Source organism: Schistocerca piceifrons, chromosome 4 (genome assembly GCF_021461385.2).
Source record: "Schistocerca piceifrons isolate TAMUIC-IGC-003096 chromosome 4, iqSchPice1.1, whole genome shotgun sequence".
Taxonomy (NCBI): Eukaryota; Metazoa; Arthropoda; class Insecta; order Orthoptera; family Acrididae; genus Schistocerca; species Schistocerca piceifrons.
In genome coordinates this window covers 63,368,081-63,382,860 of record NC_060141.1, presented here as the reverse complement: position 1 = coordinate 63,382,860, position 14,780 = coordinate 63,368,081, and the positions used below count along the sequence as shown (strand labels likewise).

The 14,780-nt window shown below is 43.3% G+C and overlaps 1 protein-coding gene across 2 annotated transcripts in view; it reads right to left on the bottom strand.

The window, feature by feature from the left end:
- The window catches only part of LOC124794712 (kinesin-like protein Klp10A), a 332,986-nt gene that overhangs the window by 98,834 nt on the left and 219,372 nt on the right, over positions 1 to 14,780 (bottom strand). The gene's annotated exons all lie outside the window — the stretch shown is intronic.

Sequence of the window (14,780 nt, the reverse complement as noted above, 5' to 3'; positions counted from 1 at the left end):
TGACAACCAAAAATTTTCTACTATGCTGAACAATACGATTTCGTCATTTGGTATCCCGCTTGGTATTCCAATTATAATGGCCAGCAGTGTACTGAAGAACTGAGGTTGTTCAAGTGGCTTACGAGACAGTCGATTTGTTACTAGGCATTCCAAGGCACAAAAGAAACCGTCGGCAGACGGGACCACTTTCACCAAGAAACAGAAGAGAGCGTACGCAAACAAGTAATGTCGCTACGCAACCAAAAATAATCATCGTCAAGCCTTATCGATATTAAAATAGTAATGAACGAAAGGCCAGCAAACAGCGCTAACTGTCCTCTTTGTTCGATCATCTAGAGCGCAAGAATCCAGGCAGAATTTAAGCAAAATAGAAATGGAGATTTTTTTGCTTACACTTTGGAAGAATCGTGCTCTTTCCCTGGTAAAGAATAGATAGTCACAGAGCGCTACTTTCTCACCCGCTGTTCAGACCTATAACGTCTGGGGATGGTGGCCTTTGATGTCGCAATTGTCCGCTGTGTTTTGTCTTTGTGCATAGGCCATCGTTTGTTTCTTGGTAGATGTAACGCCATCCACCGCTTTGCACAGTAGTCTGTTGTTTCACTTTGCCCCTTGAAAATAACTTGACATATCAGCAACTGTCAATAACGTTACCGGGTCCCAATCGCGGACGCAGTGTCATAATTCGACTTGCCGGGAGAAGCGAAAGTTTCACAGAACTGACATTTTCCGGATAGCTTCGCATTTCAAAAATACAGCAACAGCACAGTGACGAAACCTATACAGTCGTTTGAAATTATCTTGTTATGTCTCGCAACAGCATATGCCAGAAATGGATGGACAATAATTACCACAGAAGCAAATCATTCGTCGATGAACGCACAGCTACTACGATCAGTAAAAGCTTCAAATGGGAAGTACCAGCATGCGAGCTCATCTAGGTTCTACTTCAAATATACATACAGGTGAGAGCTACAGTAAGAGTGAAGCAAAAAGCAGGCAAGCAGGCAGGCTGAGAGCAGAGCAGGCTGGGAATGGTACAGACCGGCCGGGAGGACGGGACCCGGAGGGGCAGCGTGGCCGACGAGGGCTTGGCGCCGGCGGCTGCGGCGCGCCGCTGCTGCTGGGCCGCCACCGCGCCGGGCGCGCAGACGTTCAGGTTGGCGAAGTCGTCGTCCATCTCCTCCAGCAGGCTGCCGTCCTCTTCCTCGTCAGACTCGTCCTGCCGCACCAGCCATACGCACCCTGCCCCTCACACACCGCGCACTCAAGAGCCACGCGCCAGCGCCGCGCAGCTGGACACTGCTCGCCGAATCCGCTCGAATGTTAGTTGTCAGCAAAAGCGAGCCATATTAGTAACACGACACGAGCCAGCCTCTTCGTCTGTTTGTTAACCCGAGGAAACAGGACTTCCAACCACTCTCACAAATATAAGCAAGCGTTTCGACAGCATACGCACCACTGAAGGTACTTATCTTTTCTAACTGCTCGACGAAACCACCCCACCTGCTAGTAACGGGTTTAGCAAAATGGAAGTACGATCGACAGTACAACTTTCAACTCGTATCTAGAAAATATAAAGTTACGTAATTTTTGTTTGTACCAGAACTGCAGAAATTTTACTGAAAACGCACTGAAACCCCCCGTCATAATACTATAGCACTCCGCTATAGGAACCGAAGCAACACAAAATGATACAGTTTGTCGATTATGTGGAGTATAGCGCGATAACTCCTTTTCTGAACTAAAGGAGAAGAACACAGGACAATACGCGCAGAGTTAACGGAAGTGTACAGTTACTATGCACTGTGGCTTGTAGATGCTTCCAAGGAGGTCAAACGAGCCCGAATGATGATGACCAAAGTGGTAATAGATCTCTCTGCGAAGAACTTGGAATCGCAAGAGAAGAGCTGGAAGAGTTGCTCGTTACAGTCTAGGAGATAGAAGAGGACGTTAAAATCCGTCGTAGCTCAGATTTCAATATCTATTGTAACAATTTGAAAATGATAAAGTTTGACATCCAACACATTCGGTGACTGTTCACACCGCTTCGAAATGCCCCAGCGGAAATGTTGCAGTTGTGCCATCCCAATCCACACGGTCTCTTTAGCGCACTAATTACTATGGACGAGTGTTGGGCGTATCACTATAGCATCAAAACAAAGGAGCAAAGCAAGTAGTGGAAATGATTCACCAGCATTGAAACGGGCGTTGACCAAATCCTCATCAGATTTGGTTGATTGGATTGTTAAGGAACTGAACAGCAGGACCATTAGTCCTTCAGTCAAGGAGTAATTCAGCTCGGCAGTGGACTTCGCTTATCATATGCCAATGTGCTACAGCGCACTGTAAATACTGCACTAAAATTATGCCTTTTGCATCAAATGTCAGCCAGAACTCGCACTAAAACTATTTCTCTTCTCATGCAAGTCTGAAATCGCACTGGAATTACATCATCTCTCTTTGAATGCTAGATGGTATGCAAATAAAATTAACAAAACCATGTTTTGTGGCGCTTCTCTACAGTAACTAGAAACAAGTTTCGACTGTTGAAATAATGGTACATTATTCACAGCACCGAGTCAGTATATTTCTTTAAAATTTCATGCAGCATATTGTGGAAGCATAGGCTACCGAGATTTTTTAAAGAATCGTCGTGACGTCACTGTGGGTGAGTGGTCAAAAGCTGACTGTTAATTTACGGACCTGGGTTCGACTCCTTGCTAATACTGACATTTCTCTATTTTTTTTCATTTTATTGTATACCTCGCAAGGTTAAAGCACTAATTATAAAATTAAAAACAAATCAGTTTATGTATGTAAAATTTATACATGCGATATAGTTACGATTACTACCCATGTAAATCGAAAGGTTGTATGCTAGCTGGTGGTAAAACAAGCGAGTATACAAGGAAACTTATTATGAAAGCATTTTCTGCAATGATCTGTTAAAGAGCTCCTTTTCCACTTAGATGTACTTCAAATATAAATGTAACGATGGGGAGTGGGACGACGTTCACTAATTTGGTTTACCTAACGCTAAACATTCCAAAATAATTGCAAAATACTTTGATTACCTTCTGAATTGTTCAGAACCAATCCATCAGCTCGAATAATCACTCACTCATCATAATCTAGGAGAAGATTTACCCGAACTATCAAAGGAACTCAAATATCTGTTAAAATCTTTTAAAGTTAGTGGAGAAGACCCTATTTACACAATAACTTTTGAAATGGTCTCCACTAAAAATAAAAATTTCAGTAAAATTAATCTATGCGAAAACTTGGGTGTGTGGCTGCCGACTTTGGGGGGACAGGTCCAAACAGCGAGGTTATCGATCTCACGATCCGAGATAAAAGAAACTAATGGAGGAAGAAGAAGAACAGCATAGTCCAATTAATGCGAAAGGAAAACGTACAAACTGAGACAGATGGAACATTGGGGCAGCAGGAGAGGCATGTGCAGGGGGCATTGCACAGGACGGCTGCCGGCAGTGCCACTGACTCTTCCCAATCCCCACACCATACCATACCATCATCACGACACAATGGGGCAACACCAATGTAAGAAGACATAAGAAAAGGTGAAACAGAACAGCACAAAAGACCAGGCAAAACATCGGGAAAACCGGGTGGGGTAAGGGGTGTGGGGGGGTCTGGTTGGCGTGCAGCCAAGTCCGAAGGCATTCAAAATTAACGTCAATACTAACCGAGGGATTCCAACTCTGGAAGGAAATACAGGTACTTACATCAGGGGGGGACAAACCACTTTCATGAAGAAAACCAAGGAAGTATGCAACGATGTGAGAGTTGCCCACTAATACCTGGAAAAGAAGACTGCGAGAGCGTATTTAGTGTGAAGGGACAAGATGCGGGAACAGCCCAGAAAACTATGAATCACTGGGGGTGGGGGGGAGGGGGGCCTGCAACTACAAAGGCGGGGACCACCTCATCATGCAGCATAAAATCATGCCGGCCCCCCCTCCCCCCTGACGGCCAACGACTGAACGAAAAGGAATTTGGATGTGACGCCATCGGAAACCCAAATGAAATTATCCAAACAAGCAGCACGGGCAAGATTGGCGAGAAAGTCGTGGATAGCAGAGACCAGGGGCGGGAACAACACTGGGCGACAGCCTGAAAGACTGTCAGGTGAGAGAGGACCGTTTAATAACGCAGAGGGCCTGGTAAATGGCCATCAGTTCCACAGTAAACACCTCTCACACACATGTCAGGTAAGATATGATGATACATGGCAACAAAAGACGTGAAACCATATGTGATCAGATTTAGAGCCATCAGTGTAAAAGACAACAGCATCTCTAAACTCTCTTAAGAATTAGCAGAAGAAACAACGGAACATTATCGGAGCAATAGAGGCTTACAGGCCTCAGAATAGATCCATCCAAATCCAGGGCAAAGGAACTAACCAATGAGGGTATGTGGGAGGTTGGTTCTGAGAGAATGTAAGTAACAGGACATGAGGATAGATGGAAATCGCAGCAGAAAGAAGTGAGGTGTAGCCTAACTAGCAAAACCACTGAGGACAGGCAGTGGGCAGGCAATGTCCTATAGCCGCGAAATGAATAGGAGGGGGTGAGCCGGGAAAGAGTGGATAGTAATGGAATAAGAAACCAAAAGCTAGGACCATCGAACCGAAACGGTGCGGGGGCAGCATCAACCAGAAGATTACCAAGCGAGCTAGTACCAAAGGCACCGGTGGACTCACTGATACCATGATGGTGGACCAGGTCACAGAGGAGCAGTCTGGTTGGGGCAGCTGAGTCATAATCTTGACAACCATAGTCCAGTCAGGACAGAAGTAAGGCCATATAAAGGTGGAGAAGAGTAATGATTCGCACCCTAAGAGGTGTTCACAAGGAGCGAAGGAAACAGTTTATGGAAACATCCAATCTTCCCAAGTTGGATATGGTGCAATCAAGTAAGCACGTTGTCAAAAGAAAAACCAAGAAACAGAACCAGGTGATCACAATCAGGTGTTAGTTGTCGAGATAAGAGTTCTGGATCAGGATACACCACAGTATGGCAACAAAAATGCACCACCCAACAGAAAAATGTAAGCCGCATGAGAGTGTCCACGAAGAAGTTCGCTAGTGACATCCTGGAGCTGTTACTCCAAAGATGCCACCGAGTCTAAAGTAACCCAGAAACAGAAATCATCCTCATATAGAGCAGGGGTGTTAGGTGTTGAAGCAACTGGCTATGAATGGAACCAAGAACAGGTGCTAAAATAGGGGAGGAGGAAAGGGCCAGAAAAAGTTACCATTCAGTAAAAGGGTCATTTTAGGATTCTGCCTGACAAGGGTAAAACGTTAAGTGGAGGAGGAAGGCAGCTGAATAGGTGGCTGGCTGACACTGACATCACAAAATGGCTCGCAAGGTGTTCTGCTCGAACTGATGAATCTGTATAAAGGCCACCTAGGAGGACAAGGCCCAGATGGAAGATGACTGTTGGAAACTTTGGAGGTTCGAGGGTGTGAACCGTAGTCCACACCTGTGACACAGGAACAGAAGAAACTAGGCAGTAGACAAAGTGTTCCAAACACACCTGCTTGCTTTGTTTGATTAAATAAAGGCGCAGAGGTGTTTGAAGATAAGACTGGTGGAGGATGAGCGCTGCCTAAGGCATTGCAAGGCTCGACGGTGATCACAGATAGCAATGGCAATAGTTGAACTCTTAACATGGGACCAGGAGGCAGCTGAACAGGCCCACTGAGCAGGGTATAGGAATGATGGCGGCATGAATTATATCATCAGATATATCATGGACGACTTCATCTATATAGCCTCACTAAGCACACAATCTGCAAGGTATACGGATGCCAACAAGTGTGATGGATAGCCCAGCAGGTAGCCTGCCCACTGGGAGGTGGGAAGGGAATGGGGGATCAACAGGAACTGGTAGCTCTCACAGAGGTCATTGTACAGCAGCCAGTGTAATGAAGAAAGAAAAGGAGTGGATGCCACTGCAATATAACAGGCAGAGAAAGTGTCAAACAGCACTAAAATGGATAGGAGAACCATCATCAAGAAGGCACAGATCTTGGTCCACTCACTGGGATTTTGTCAGCGAGGAGCCCCCGACTAGATGAAGCAGTGCCCCACAAAAGGGTGATAAGCATTAAAATCCTCGAGGAGCAGGAGGAGGAGGAGGAGGAAGGGAGGGGGGAGTCGCTGAAGGAGGGCAGTTAGCGCTGTAGGCATAGGTGGATTGTCAGGAGGGAGGAAAGTGACCACTGATTCCAACTGGACCCGTATGGCCACCGCTTCCAATGTGGTTCTAAGGGGGATCCCTGTACTAACAATGTCCTTAAGACCAACATGCAGACTCCACCTGAAGCCCTCAAAGGGCTGACATGGTTCCAACAGAAAGCATCAAATCCACAAAGGATCTGTGAGTGAGCATCAGTAAAATGATATTCCTGGAGAACGACACAAGCTGGGGAGTAAAAGAAAATAGGGGTAGCAATGTTGCATGGTGACAGTGTTCATTAGCGTTCTAATGAATAAGCACACAACAGTGATCCAAATAGGAGGTGAATGGGCTGAAGTTAGCCATGCTGCCTGGTCACCATGCAGCACCAACAAGGACAGGATAATATCCACAAACAAGAGTCAGTATCTCCAGGGGCACTAGCAGGTTCTTGTCCCAAATTTAAGTTGTTTCTCCTCTTCCATAGGTGGAGAACAGCACAGTTCAGAGGGAGAGCAAGCTTCAGCAAGACCTGTCACAGAGTGTGGGTAACCTAGGGGTAAACATACAAATGGGTCCTGTGGCTGATTGGAGCAGCAGGTCTCCAGTCTGGAAGACGCCGGGGCAAGGGGTCCCAAGAGTCAGCCACATCACTTGCAGGCACTGAAGGAAGGCACTTCTCTGGCCGCATGAAGGAGCTACACCACCCAGAGGGGAGGATGTGGGAACGGTATCAGAGGGGAGAAGCGAGAGGGACTGGAAAAAGGAGGAGGGGGAGAGGAAACAGTTGAGGAGGAGGGAGGAGAGGGGAAAGACTTAACAGAGTTAAAGACGTCACAGGCACAGTGTGAAGATAGTCATATTTCTGATGAGCCTCAGAGTAGGATGAACGATCGAGAGATTTATGCTGTATCTTCTTTTCCTTCCTATAAATTGCACAGTCTGACGAGTGAGTAGAGTGATAGTTGTGACAATTAACAAAAACGAGAGGCGTAACACAGCCGTTTCTCTCATGGAGAGAGAGCCCACATTCATCGCATAGAGGGTCCACTGGACAACAGGAGGATGTGTCCGAAATACGAACACTGAATACATATCATGGGTGGCGAGATGTATGGTTTCACATAACACTGAGAGCCCTAACCTTGCCCACCTTCGGAAGCATAAAGGCTTTAAATGCAAGAATAAAGACACGTCAGTATCTACGTCGTCACGCTTGCGGCCTTCTGTGTTCTGAAACACATTAGACAACATGAGTACTCCGCTGTTCCAGATTGACCAAAGAGTTTCTCATCAGTTTAAAGGATGTCTTTATAAAAAACGTCTCCTTGGACTATATTCAAACACTAGTGAGGAGTAATGGACACCAGGATGCCACCAAGGTGGTCACAGGCACACACTGTCGCAGATTGTGTGGCAAAAGAAATTCTAATCAACAGCAAATTTGACTTTATCTTACTCAGTGTCCACTTTGCCAAACTAATCTTCGATAGTTCACACGAAAATAATGGCTTGGTGGTGGTGGCGGTAGCGGCGAAAAGTGTCCCCATCAGTCCTGATGCACACGGGGTAGCTGGGAATGGGTTTCACCCGAAGCCAGCAAACCTGGCCCTCCTCCCAAGGGGTAGCTAGGGAAGGGAAGGCCGCAGGATCACACAATTCCAAACTAAAGAGACAGCCATAGAGGAACGGGTAGATTTTTGGAACTTAACGCATTTAATGCACAAAGCATCCACCCACATACTGAGGAAGGTAGTGTTCCCCAGATTGCTCACACTACACAGACAAAATTTAGAAGGGCTGTCAAACCCCAAAGGGGAAGGGAAGAAAAGAAAGGAAACAAAATCTTAAAAGATGACAGAAAACAGGAGGATAGCCAGGCTGACCTAAGCAAGGACACAGAGGGGGAAGGAGAGGGGCAGAGGGGATGGAGCGAGGATGCCAAGGGAGGGGCTCAGGGAAAGGGATGCAGCTCAGGAAGGAAGAAAGGGCCACAATAGCTTGGGACCCCTTGTGTGCCATGCATGAACTCTCAAAAAGGCCATGAACCCCTGGACAAAACCTGAAAACCAGGAAAACTCTTAGGAGAGTTTAAGGTGGCCTTGATAGATCCCCTACATAATAAAGGCAATGCACAAGATTTTAACAACAGAGGAATTTCTTGGCAATAACTTGCATATAACAGTTTCCACTGTTATACTAAACAGAATAGAAACACCAGGAAGTAATTTAGGTGCATATCAAGGTGGTTTTGGGAAGGGCTGACTATGATTAAGTATTTGTTCAGAACAATCATTTGCCACAGACCGCTAGATTCAAAACATCGGCCTTTTTCCTTGAAACTGTTTGAAGTGTATTGTGCTAACGTAGATTTTGAGGGTTTTGTAAAGTGCCTTTGTCATAACTCCACCGAGGGCAAGGCGTCAAAAGTCTAGACTGGTAATTCGAGGACCCGGGTTTGATCCCTGCAATTACTAACTCTTCCTTATTTTATTCATCGCAATGTTGCACTTAATTACAAAATTTAAACGTATTTACACAAATTTATGTAGAATTAATGCATTCAAGTCAGTTACGATCACTACCATTCTAAATGAAATACCATTCTAAATGAAAAGGAAGGAAACAATCAGACAAAACTTGATGGCCCGCAGAATGAGCCGGGACGTAGTCGTTACATAAGAAACACTCCCTTGGACAACATCCTGCGTCCTTGACAATCTCCCGAAAACTCACCAGAAGTTGGGGTTGTTGACGTCAAACAAAAATTTTATCGAATTATGAAAGCATGTTGGAGTGCTGAAATCGAGGCACTGAAAGGAGTATGGTCACTTCATAACCACAATCAAGTGCAATTCTGAGGGCAACGTCGTCAACGAAGTGCAACACTTAACAGCAAACGCACGTTTATTATGGACACCAACGTATAGACAAACAGAAGTAACTCCTTGACAGAGAGTACTGTTGTTAATAAAAGCACCTAATTTTCCAGAATAGTCAAAAATTAAGACCACATGACATTTCAAGAACCAGACGAGGTTTTTTTTTTCCTTCTTCTTTTTCGGGTGAGGTGTTTGGCTACCACGGTGTGGTGTTAACGGATTATGCTCGTAAGTTACTAACCGTCAGAGCAGCATGACAGAAAACTTCTGATGAGCTTTCGGGAGATTGTCAAGGACACAGGACGTTGGCCAAGGGAGTGTTTCTTGCGTAACGACTACGCCCCAGCTCATTCTGCGGGCCATCAAGTTTTGTCTGGTCTCCAGCTATCATGCGCATGGTAACCTGTGACTTCGTGCTCTTTCCTCTGATGAAGAAACCACGCATGACAGTCATTTCTAAAATGAAGACGAAGTAAATACAGAAGTGGAAAGTTTCCTAAACAGTTTGAATGGGGACTTACAGTCTAAATATCTGAAGTGATCCATTGTCGGAGAAAATGTGTCGCATGTGAGGGTGATCACGTAGAGAAGGACCGACACTGTCACCCATGCAGCTTTATTTTTCTCAGGTGAAAATTAAAACTTTACGGCAACCACTCCTAGAATTTAACTGTCTGTAGAAAATGCGAATAGAACTATGAGAAATCCTTGTGTAAAATGTATGGGCTAATGTTGAATGTTGTTCGAAAGCAAACGCAGAAAATGTCTTTCTGGGATGTCGTAGAAGGAAGCCAACTGATATTGTGCGGTGCGTTTACAGAGCAGGTAAGGCATGGGTTCACGATTCAAGCCAATAATCGGAGCAGTCATCAAAATAGTGGAAGGAAGCTAGTGACTATGCACCAAAGGTGAAGTCCATAACATGGGCTAGAAATAAGGTAGTGTTCTCTAGGATAGGATGACGCATGATTAAGAGCACAACATGATTCTTTAGCACTCCTCCGAAAATCTAAGTAACGAGTGCGGTTAAAAGAAAACCAACAAGTTTCAACATGAATAAAACAGATAAATTCCCCAAAACTTCATGATATCGTCATTTCTATAACTATGAAGAGCGAAAAGACGCAATGAAAGACGTAAAGCAGTACAGCAGAAACTTTTACTACCTCATCACTAGATAAAGGATACAAAAGGATTATTCTTGTGAGTTGCCTTGCGAAGGCTAGAACAGCGTGTACCTGTACAAACTGGATGCAACAATACTTGTGAAATATCTGGGACAGAAAATAATTAAACAGGAGGGCAATGAAACAGCCCACAAATTTCGACACTATGGAAGCTGAGGGATTCTCTATAATTTCATCCACTCATTTCAACACGTTGGTGCCCCAGGCCATGACCGGGAGCAATACTAGCCCCTCTACAACTTAGATGGAATGTTTAAAAAGATAAACCAACAATTACGACATTTGTCATTTTATAAATCTTTAACATCGATCACTAGAATACACTTTCGAATTATGAAACTTACCAGAGATAAAATAAAGATAGTGAAATGTCGTCTACAAGTTTTACAGCATCCGGACTGCTGTTATACGAGTGGAAAGCATGATAGGGAACTAATAGTTGATCTAATCTATAAACAGAACAGTAAAGGAAACTGAAGAGTTTGGGAAACCAGTTACAGTTCATCGAGGAGGAATAAACGTTTAACAGTGTAATTCCGTCAGACACAACCTGATACATCAAAGAAACGTCAACAATGGGGAAAGAATTTTGGGGAGGGGGTACAATGTAGAGGGAGACGGGTTCAAATTTATGTAGATTGCAGCAGTTACGGAGGGATGGAGAGACACACACAGGGCCAATCAGTGAGGAGTGTTTCATCCAACCAGTCTTGAGAATTTAAAGCAACAATTGTACGAGACGAGTTCTGGGGGCACCATAATGAACCAGAGGGTAAGAAATAAGTCGTGGTAGACATATCTTTAAATCGAGGAAAAAAATCAAGAGTCCACAATCAAAAAAATAGTTCAAATGGCTCTGAGCACTATGGGACTTAACATCTGAGGTCATCAGTCCCCTAGAACTTAGAACTAATTAAACCTAATTAACCTAAGGACATCACATACATCCATGCCCGAGGCAGGATTCGAACCTGAGAACGTAGCAGACTGAAGAACCTAGAAACGCTCGGCCACAACGACCAGCAGTCCACAATCCACTAACGACATTGCGCACCCTAATGGTTGCACTTGCACATGTGATTTTTATAATAACCGTTAGAGTTACGAGTTGAAAGCAACTTAAAATTACCGAGCAGTCGAGACGTAGACCACTGGTGCTCCCTGAAAGAACAACAAGCGCTCGTACGAACGTGCATTCTACGAATAGTTTGCATTATGAGGAGCTGGTAGGATAGATTCCGTTAACTTTACGAACAATACAGAGGTAATGGCAGATGTAAAGCTGTGGGGGGGGCTTGTGGTTAGCTCAGTCGGCAAGAGCACTGACTGTAAAAGGCAACGTTTAGGGTTAGTTTCGCGGTCCGGCTCTCATTTTAATCTACCAGAAACCGCACAACCCTCTTCCGGGCGGAAAATTCATTCTTGAAACCCCACCATACGGCACAGGTATAGTGTAGTCAGATGTTTAACGGTTTGGACTGGTGAAAGAATGTTACAGAAGACTACACTATGGAGGTGGTGCGAAAATGGTTACGAGCTACGCGACAAAGTTCATTGTCATGTGTTTCAAAGCAAGGTAAGAGTCCTACATTTTTTATTTAATAGCTTTCCTTCTTACTGAAAAATATGTAAAACCAGTTTCAATGTAATAATGACTATAAACACATCAGTAATAATTAAGTCTGCTTAATCTTTACTTTATAAATGATATCTGACTGAACAAACTCTGAAACAAACAAGATCATGTAAGATCAAACAAGATATATAGTAATGGCTCGTTTGATCTTGACGTGACAGTCTCCTAAGCGACCATTTTGAATGATTATGTATCAATTCTAATAGATATATTGATATTATACTGAAACGCTTCTTTTCCACCGACTAGTTCAATATCTTCGCAGTTCTGTACCATTTTCCTGACAGGCGTTCAGAGGGTTCGATATTTAGCTAGTTTTAAAACTGATTCTTTGGCGCTGGAACTGGAATGCAAATTCCATTACGGTCAGCGCTCAAGAATAAAACTCGTAGTGAAGAGAGAGACTTCGCCACTCTCATTGTCTTCTTCATTGCAAGAATTTGCTCTCCTAAATGAATTCTGTTAGTACGTTTTATACTGACGACATTGTTTTCTTTTAAAGCGGTTGTAAGCACATTTTTCGAATTTGACATGATAAACATGGACCTCAGCAAAACACATTACACGCTTTTTACTCTTCTGTCTCTATGCTACACTTCAAATTTTGTTTACCGACATTTACAAAGTTTCCGCATTCTCTCACATTTCGCCAGATCTGCGAAGAAATTAATCGCTCTATGCTGCCACTGTTCTAGATGCAACTTGTCACAACACTCCAGTAGTTGTAATTTCTGAACAAAGTACTTTCAATATAACAGAAAAAACACTCACTACACGTATTTGATGGGATTAAGTAATGAATTACCACCTTAAGTGAATTAAGAGCACGACAAAGAATGCTGTCGAAACGTTCTGTGCTAATGTGCAGATAGGAAACTGGTTTAAAGTCACAATTCCCGTACGTGGAACGTTAGACTGTTACGCAAATGCTATCATGCAACTGTAAGGTAACGTGTTAGGGGTACATCCCTTCGAGCGGAGGGACAAAAACATAGGCATTTCGTGCATATTACGAATATACTGATACAGGAATCGACGTGCAGTTTGTCTCAGCTATTGTACAGAACAAATTGGTGCAACACACACACACACACACACACACACACACACACACACACACACACACACACATTTACTACTATGAGATCACAAGGAGACCCCAAGACAAATATTTCCCAAATTAATAATATTCTTAATTATTACGCCACACAATTCTAGAAAAATGTTCCGCATAAGTAGGTCTCTTAACGCTACCACGTGTTTCAAATGCAGTGCAATAACACTCCGCGAACAATTACCCCAACTTCGTTTCAGGAAACTAGTATAATACAACCAAATTAAGTGACAGCCGTCAGCATTCGTCACCATCCACCCCTGACATATACTGAAACAACGTATATGAAGTTGAGAGATATCTCTGAGCCTCCTACGACCCAATGTGTATCTTTCAAAATTTCCAACTCTGTACTCTGTAAACATACTTCACAACAAAATCAGAATGATGTTCCTCCCACATCTTCAAATACCAACATTATGGAAGGACGAAAAGTCAATTTGTGGAATCACATCACACAATAGCTGTGAATGTAAGATTTAACTGTCACCAAAAGGTGGTATGAACCACGCCGAAGGCGATGATTGGTCTCAAAAATCTTTGCACACACGTTACCTATCAAATGGAACTTAGCGCACGGTAAACCATGACACATCATGCTTAAATACTGACACTACACGTCGCGTCATCTTCCAAGTGTAGAGGTTTCTACAAAATCTCGTGGCATGTCTTCTCTCTGAAATACATTATCTGGTTTCAACACCTACAATATTAAAATAAGGTTATGAAGTATAAGATATCAGAGATTTATCTCAGATGAATTACGCAGCCATTTTCTATCTTGCTGACATTTTGCAGATTTCGGCATTGGACGTATGTAAAAAACCAGTTAATTTGTGGTGCCATGCGAGCTGCTACAGATTCTATGACAATTTCTTTTGTGTGACAGTTAGCAAGTAATTGTTAACGTCACTGCAATAACAATAACGTGTATACAACACCGCATCACACGTTAAACTGTTGTAGAGTGCTTGACAAAAGCGAAAAAAGAGATGCACGAAGTGTACTGTCGACAACGTGCCAAGAGATCTTTACACACTCATCAGTTTTGAGACGCATTTCTTGACAAACTTATGCATAACAATATTCAGGAAGACTTTATTGACGATGTGTAAATAAAGTGTCCAACCTTCACTTTTTTAAAAGTAGTTACTGATGAATGGCGCTGTGGCCATAATCTTCGTTTCTCAACAGATTGGACGAGGAGTCTACAGTACCCTATATCTTTAAATCCGATGTCTACTTTATTGTGACTTCGTTATAAATTCCTTATTACGACCACGATACACCTTATCGCCGGTTCTCCCCTTTATAAAGCCGAGGTGTTTCATTAATGACTTAACTACAGAGTTCATAAAATCTACTGTCTCATAATATGACAATCTTTTAATCACACCTGCTTCAACATTCTAGAACAAAGTTCACTAGATGTATATGTAGAACGGTGGAGATGCTATTTCGATATTTATTTAGAAAAATTTGACCACTTTTTTCTGTCATTGCAAACATCAAGAAAAGTTTTTCGTAACTGTTTCATTATTTTGCGCTCAAAATGAGGTCCTGCTCTTTAGGATACCACATAGCCAAACATACAATCTAACGCCTATCACCTAAAGCAATCTTAAAAACACAATGAATCGGATATTACATATTATGTGCTACGAAGAATTTCTTTATTCTTATGCAGTACTGAGCACACAGAAGTGGCTAAAAACGATTTCGGGTATACTTCATGTTCGTCGAAGCA